The sequence below is a fragment of the Salminus brasiliensis genome, chromosome 16, assembly GCF_030463535.1.
Source record: "Salminus brasiliensis chromosome 16, fSalBra1.hap2, whole genome shotgun sequence".
NCBI classification, from domain to species: domain Eukaryota; kingdom Metazoa; phylum Chordata; class Actinopteri; order Characiformes; family Bryconidae; genus Salminus; species Salminus brasiliensis.
The window spans coordinates 33,227,025-33,234,190 of record NC_132893.1 but is presented as its reverse complement, the minus strand read 5'-3'; positions in this window follow the sequence as shown (position 1 = coordinate 33,234,190).

The following is a 7,166-nucleotide window of genomic DNA, read 5'->3' as shown; positions in this document are numbered from 1 at the left end:
TATACAAAAAGTAATAAAATAATAAAAATCATAATAAAAAATAATAATAGTAATAATAATAATAAATATATTGTATAGTATTAGTATAAATAACAGAATTATAAAAGTAATAAATTAGTATAAAGTAATACATTATTTAATATAAATAATAAATAATATTGAACATACAAAATCAATAAAATACTACAAACAATTTTAAACACAAAAAACACAAAAAAGGTGCAATAAGTGCTTATTTTTATTAACAGTAGTTCTACAAGGTTTACTACAAAGGGTTTTAGTAGGGTGTAGGTAGAGTACTCTCTCTCTCTCTACCTTTTTTTCTTTTCTCTTTTTCTACTCCTCCTTTCTCTCTCACTCACTCACTCACTCACTCACTCTTTCTCTCTCACTCACTCACTCACTCACTCACTCTTTCTCTCTCTCTCTCTCTCTCTCTCTCTCTCTCTCTCTCTCTCTCTCTCTCTCTCCTGACTGATGCAACCTTTTTTCATCCTCCTACGCTATGCGGTAGTCTGGGCAACCTCCTTCGGCTTTTCTACTCTCTAACTTCCCCCATGTCTCTCTAGAAATCATTTTGCTCTAAGGTTTACCCTCCTCTCTCTCTCTCTCTCTCTCTCTCTCTCTCTCTCTCTCTCTCATTCTCTCACACTCTCATTTCATCTCTCAGAAAATGACTGGCATGTCGCTCCTCTCTTCATTGCTGCTTCTTTCTGTGTTGTTTATCTCACCACTTCAGTTATTGTCTCTCAAATCTAATAAGCATCGCTCTGCATAAAACTGCTGCATATCTCCCCTCCGTTATCTATCGCCTGGCAACCGTGGGGCCACTCGGCTCCGTCTCTCGCCCCGGAGGAAGAGCACATTTGTGTCGTGCACCCAATGAATTGTCCCCCTTCCAGGCGTGATTGATTAAGGAGGAGCTGTGTCTGGGGTGGTCCCGTGTTGTGTCCTGTGTGTTTACACAAGCGAGCCGTTACTTTAAGCTCTGCCAGCGGTGGCGGGCCGGAGGAGGAACGCTGCCACTTGTTTAATAGCATGGAGAAAGCAGACATGCCTTCAGACCTTCAATCAAATGTCACAATGGTGCAATTTGCATCTCTGCTTCCATGCACATCATACCTGATATGAATCTCAAATGCTGGCTCTTGCATATTAACACAGCTGCAGCCGAGGTTCCTCTAGCTTCACTGCAAATTAGATTATTAGCACAATTATTGCTAATAAACGTATAGCCAATATACAATAAGCCAATCAAACGAGACCAATTTAAATATCTGAACACAACTAATAGAACCAGTGCTTTCTCCAAATTCAGCACAGAATGCCACTCACAATCCCCTCATCTCAAGCATCTTTAGCGCTTCCTAAAGCACCCGTCTGCTGTTACGACCTGCCGTAAACATGACGCATAGCCAGACACCAGCTTCTGGCAGCGTTCCTGAGGAATCTTAGCCCCTTCCTCATGAGCAGTGGCCTCCAGTTCACTGATGTTCTTGGGTTTGCTGCTGCTGCAGCCGCCTTCTTCAAATCCCACCAAAGATTTTCTGTGGGGTTCAAGTCTGGCAACTGTGACGAACACTCCAGAATCTTCCAGGACTTCTTCTGAAACCGAGCCTTGGTGGGCTTTGAGGTTTTGCTTGGGATTGTTGTCCTGTTGGAAGGTCCAGTGACGCCCAAGCTTCAGCTTCCTCACAGAAGTCCTGGGATTTCTCCTGGGTGTTCTTTTCAAGGTACGCTTCTCCTCCTGACATGCTGCTGATCTATAGGCCCGAAAAGGTCCAGGTTTGTTTAATTGCTCCACAGAATAGAATCCTAAAACTTCTGTGGCTTATTAATCTGGTTCTGAGCAGACTGGCGCCGTCTGTTTTTGTGCTTTTGGGTCAGTAGAGGTCGACGGGCATGGAGAACTTCAGGGCTTCTGCCAGGTCCAGGTGGTGTTGCCAGTGTTCCTTTAATTTTGAACTGAACCTAGTCACTGTTGTGTTTGTTCTGAGATCTCTCCTTGATTGTGATTGGTCCTAATCAAAACCTAATTTCTTCATAGACCTCCCTCTGACTGTGATTCGTCCTAATCACTTAATTGTTTGTACTGTGATGTGTCCCTGCCTCTGATTGGTCCTAGTCACTGTTGTGTTTGTACTGAGACTGCCCCTTGACTGTGTTTGGTCCTAATCAAAACCTAATTTCTTTTAAGACCTCCCTCTCACAGTGATTGTCCTAATCACGTCATTATTTGTAAGGTGATGTGCCCCTGCTTTTGATTGGTCCTCATTACCGTTGTGTTTCTTCTAATACCTCCCCTTTCTTATTAGACCTCCCTCTGACTGTGATTGGTCCTAGTCCTTATTTTATGTGTTCTGAGACCTCCCACTGACTGTGTTTGGCCCTAATTACTTCATTGTTTGTAATGTGATGTGCCCCTGCTTTTGATTGGTCCTCATCACTGTTGTGTTTTTTCTGAGACCTCCCCTTTCTTATTAGACCTCCCTCTGACTGTGATTGGTCCTAGTCCTTATTTTATTTGTTCTGAGACCTCCCACTGACTGTGATTGGCCCTAATTACTTCATTGTTTGTAATGTGATGTGCCCCTGCCTTTGATTGGTCCTAATCACTGCTACATTTGTTCTGAAACCTCCCCTGATTGAAACAGGTTCATTGTTCTCTTGTTGCCTGAATCACAACATAAAGTTGAGCCGAATGTCAGAAAGACTAGTTCTCCTCCTGACAGTATGTTCTACAGTCAGTCGATTCTGGCGTTTGAAGCACACTGCTGGTTTAGGAGTAGATTTAATCTGGGTGTTCAAGAAAAGGTCGGAAAAATGTTTTTTTGGACATGCCAGTGATATAGCAGAGCTGGAGCTTTAAGCTTTTTTTTAGATTAGCATTTACTGATTCCTCAGGTTTAAAATGCCTTAAATGCCAAAAACAGAATAAATAAATAAATAAATAAATAAATAAATAAATAAATAAATCAAACTGCCACCGACAGAACTCATCAACTCGTCAGACGTTCTAACTGAATGTACTTAGCAGTTCTACTGCTAAATAAACTGGGCCGTTTGAGTTTTCTGAACACACGGTTCATTCTGTGAACACACTATATGTCCAAATGTTTATGGACACCCGTTCTAATGAATACTTTCAACAGCTTTAAGTTACGCCCACTGCTGACATAGATATGCAAATCCACACAAACACAGCTAGTCAAGTCGAGAAGTATTGCCAAAAGAACAGAACTGACTGGAGCAGATCGACAGACATGAACCTACCTATTGGCACCCAGGCGTGGGCTAGAGGGGTTTGAAGCCCCCCAGCATTGAGCTGTGGAGCAGTGAAAGAACTGTGTTCTCTGGAATGATGGATGGTGGAGCTCCATCCAATGCGAGGATTGGATGTTGAGGATGATGAGGTGCAGTCAAGTCCTCATAGCAGCGCTCCTCCGAAATCTAGCAGAAAGCCTTCTTCTTCCCTGGACAGTAGAGACAGTTCCTCCAACAAATGCAGGTATCCCGATACTTTTGTCCATACAGTGTATGTAGCCTGATTGTGGATTGCCTAGTGTATGATTTGACACTTGAGGACAATTATCAGTATACAGGGGGCAGTAAGTATGTGTGTGGTGTCTGTGAGAGGACACATCATGCCTTTTCAAGCTGATAACAGCAATCTCTCGTTTAAGAGAAAAGTGTGGCTTCTCCCTCCATTCCCTTACTTCATAGGTTAGCACAATCTGTGGTTAATAATCACACTAGGCCTAAAAGCGTGTGTACCTGAAGCTAGCAATTTGTTCTTTAGAAAAGTAATAGCGAGGATGACTTCATGTGTTAAGATGTTACTGCTTTTGCTACAATCATGGCCCTTTTTAGAGCCTCACACTGACAATTTTCACTCGTCTTTTGCTGTGAGGCTGTTGACTCTAAAAGAACCCCCTCCCTCCTCCTTTACTCTGAGTCTGGAGTGATTGTTGGTGAGAAAATGACTTTTTTGAAGCATTATGACAAAAGAAAGGCTGCATTCGCAGTTCTATTGATTACAGACTAAAGAAATGAGAAAAGCGAGTGTGAAAAAATAAATATCCCGCCATGAATCGCTTGGCGTCTGTGGCTGTCCTCAGATTACTCTGAACCGGGATGTTCTGCATGGACAAGACTGTAATATTTGAAGCATATAAACATATCAGAGCTCGAACATATGGAATAACACATGGTATACGGTATGGAATTGGGCACAGCCGTTAGCTGCATATTCCTGTTCATTCTATACGTTACATTTTTGTCCTGTTTATAACTAGTGGAGGTGCAGCCTCATTATATATGGAATGTCAACATAATTAACGTAATGTAATATACAGAACTATGTATATGCATGCTAATCATTATGTGATGTAAACTGTTAGTCTCATTTACCCAGGCCATGGTGCACTTTCATGGTTGTCATATCTGAGTGTACATCTGGTTCAGTTTAATAACAACATAAGGAAAGAGCCACTAAGTGGAACCTGTAAGAGCATGAGGGAGAACCACAGAGAGGAACCAAGACTCCAAAGGAAATCCCTCTAAGAATATGAGGAAGAATCACAAAAAGGAACCAAGACTCAGAAGGAGGAAATGTAAGAGCAGGAGGAAGAATCACTGAAAACAACCAAGACTCAAACGATCAAAAATTCCCTATGAATGTCAGGAGAGATCTACTATGAGGAACCAAGACTCCAAATGAAAACAACTCCTCAAGAACATTAAAAGAACCAAATTTCGAAAGGAGAAAATGTATAAGCATGAGGAAGAACCACTGAGAGGAACCATGACTACAAAATAGAAGTTGTAGGAACAGGAGGAGGAACCAAAAGGAAAAACTGCTTAAGAACTTGAAGAACCACTGAGCGAAACCAAGCCTCCAAAGGAAATCTGCTAAGGGCTCCTGAGAAGACTCTTTAGGAGCATGAGGAAGAACCACTAAGAAGAACCAACTCTTGAAAATATGAAGAAGAATCACCAATAAGAACCAAGACTCAGAAGGAGGAAATGTAAGAGCAGGAAGAAGAACTATTGCAAACAACCAAGACTCAAATAAACGCTGAGCTGTGGAACAGTGGAAGAACTGTGTTCTCTGGAATGATGGATGGTGGTGCTCCATCCGAAACTTTTTGAATGAGTTAGGGAGTTGGGGGTGACCTTACCTGGACAGTAGAGACAGCTACTCCACATTTGCTAGCTAGCAAAGATTGCTTACCTGTGTGAATTTGAGGTCTGGTTGCAAATCTTGCACTACCTGACGCAGCTAACGGTTTGCTAGCTAAACGGCAGAACGGCAGGGTTAATATAATCAATAATAACATTTATTCCAAAAAAAACAAAGCATGGATTCTGGCATTGCCATGGCAACTGTGTTGATAAACAAAGGCAAGAAAGTCGAGTGTGTAGGCCAACGTTCAGAAGACCACGTATGTTTATTGTCGAATCCCCTCCAGGCACATCAGTAGGAGCTTAGTGTGCTCTTTATTTTAGGCCTGCTTTAGGACTATGGGTTCTGTGTGATGAAAAACATGGAGCAACCCACACACACTTCTGGTCTTCTCGCGTCTCGACTATTCAGTTATGGATGCGTTTGTGTGTGTGTGAGCTTTCTGTTGGCATGTGCCCAAGAGTGCTTGGCGTGAGCCTTTTTAAAAAGTCTGTTTCCTGCCATGGTGGCTCTCCTGTGGACGAGAGGGAATATGTCCAGAATGTGTCCCTTACTGGCTCAGTGCTGATACCTGCTCCGAAACCTGGCTGCATACAGGCCTGTGGATGCTGGATCTTTCATCCTTTGCTTCCTTTGCTTCCTCTCTCTCTCCCTCTCTCTCTCTCTCTCACTCTCCATTCAGCTTTATATAATTATGTGAATGTAGGTGGCTTTAGCTTTAGCCACTGCCGGTGGCTTTTGTGAAGAGCCAGTCATCTGAGCGCATGCTATTGTGTGATCAGCGTGCCAGAAGCCCTCTCTGCTACGTGCTTTTTCGCCAATTCTTCCGCTATGCCCAGTGTGCCATTTCTGAGGCCTTATCCTGGGGGCATATTGACCCATTTCAGTTTGGTAAGCAAAAGGAAAAAGCAAAAGCCGGAGCTGACCTGCCTGACCCCAGCCAGTGATTCAGCTGAACAATTGGTGAAAGAGCAGAAAAGGGTTGTCCACAAGGGAACACACACATATATATATATATACATATACACACTGACACACAGAGAAACACAACAGACCGATTTGAAATTATTCCAAATCTGCAAAATGAGCAACAATTTTCAACAATTTAAAGTCCAGGGGTTGTACCTGCTCTGTACCCGATGAGTCTAGGTAGGCTTCCAGGAAGAAGAGAATAAAATAGACCAATTTTGTGATTTACTTACATGTGATGTCAGTAAATCACATTTACTTACCCACTAACAACATCATCTTCACCGTAGTAGTCTGGGGTTCGATTCCCCTTCTGGGCAAGCTCATCATTTTCTTACCTGTGTGACATGAATCTAATGCTAGTCGCTGGGATGAGCATGTAAATGTGAATTTGCAGTTGTTTGAGTATGTAAGGAGGAAGATAATCTGGCTGAAGAGGATTTCAGAGTGTATTAACACAGAGTTTAATATAAAGTAGTTTATAACAGCTCAAGTCAGATTAAGAAAAAATACATAGTTTGGCGAGAGACGTCATTTTTGCTGCTCTGTCAGAATTCGAAGGAAAGAAGTCATCAGCTCTGCACAACCAGGCACTGTGAAATCTGCTGATTTGAGTTGAGTAAGTGAACTCAACTCATCTGAGCTTAAGGAACACCCTGAGCTTAGTGCAACCAATCCACTTGGTTAAATAGATAGGGTGTAGTTCAATATATGAAGTGAACTGTAGTAAGTGTAAGTTGGCATTGCTCAAAATTGCTCACAATTAAGAGTAGTCATTGTTATGGGGAGTTACTGCCAGCTAATATCACAGACTTTTAATCATTAAAATATCGGTATGTACCACCTTTTCCAATGGCATTAAAATGAACGGCATCAGCATTCAAGCATGAGTGCTCACTGTAGCATCCAGCCAATAAAGACTCCCTCACAAGCAGAGAATGTAGTAACTTGCCCTTACAGCCTTCAACACTAAGGCCAGACAGCTACACCAGCAAACAACCTACAAGTGATC